We start from the raw sequence: 1,272 nt of genomic DNA, 5'->3' as shown, positions 1-1,272 counted from the left end.
GACCTGCTTGTTTTTATTAATGCTTTGATCACAGTTAGGATTGATAGATTTATTTTTTCATCATGTTTGGTTAATTGTTCATCTGATTTAAAATTGACTAAACCGACCAACCTGTTAAAGCATTGATTGAATCCGATAGGTTGCTATCTTGTTTTGCTTATATAATCCGATAGGTTGATATATTCATGATAAAATCTAATGTCTGGAGGTTTAAGATTGTATGCTAGGTTCGATTTATTGATTGATCTGATTAGAAATCATGAAACCCTAATTCTAGTCCTAACCTTAATCCTCATATCTGAAACTTGAAACCCTAAATTCATTATGCTTATGAGTTCTATTAAATTGATTGATCTGATTATATGTTTTTGAGGTTTAATAAATTCGAATACTAGATAGATTATTTACACACGGTTTATGCTTAATACCAATCAGCCTTGAAACTGATTCATTGAAATTCATGCTTGAAATCTATATTCTAGTATTGCTAAAATCAGCCTTGAAACTGATTGAGTGATTAATTGAATCCGTTTTTCCTAGTCTTAATAAACCATAATATTATGAGCACATAGAAATAGTATTGCTCAGACTTGCTAGAAATTGATTGATTGATTAAATGCTTTTAAGATTGATAGTTTTATTGTCCTCACAAGATTGAAATCCGAATTGATTGTTTTTAAGAATAAGGCCGCATGAAAAATTATACCTAAATATTGAGTGATATATGATTTGAGATGTCGAAAATCAACCTGGATTTTGCGGTCCTAAATATCTCAGAATCCAGGACTACAAGTCTGTGGATGAGTCTATTGCTAGCTAAGCCTCCAATACTGATGAGAAACAATGAATTGAGACTTCCTGGATCAACCTCATTACCCGAAGCCAATAAGACCGCAAAGGAAAAGAAAGAATCCAAAGAATCTAACCACGTCCAAGATGATAGACCACACGGCCATGGCTGTGGAGGGTAAAAAGGACGTGGCCATGGCCACTATTATACATTTGTCCCTGGGAACCACTATGGCAAAGGTCGTGGTTATCAACCTAATTTGATACCATGGTCGAGGCAGAGACCGTGGTATATCCTTTAAACCACAAAGCTCGACCAAATCAGTGTGCCATAGATGTGGATAGGGAACCATTGGGATAAGATATGTAGGACTCCCAAACATCTTTGTGACCTCTATCAAGAGGGTCTCAAAGGGAAGAATCCTGAAGCCCACTTGGTATATAAAGATGGTAAAGATGATTTTGATCATGAAAGAGATGATC

This window comes from Brassica oleracea, chromosome C6, assembly GCF_000695525.1.
Source record: "Brassica oleracea var. oleracea cultivar TO1000 chromosome C6, BOL, whole genome shotgun sequence".
NCBI lineage: Eukaryota > Viridiplantae > Streptophyta > Magnoliopsida > Brassicales > Brassicaceae > Brassica > Brassica oleracea.
The sequence above is the reverse complement of the archived record's forward strand: the minus strand, read 5'-3'. Positions refer to the sequence as shown.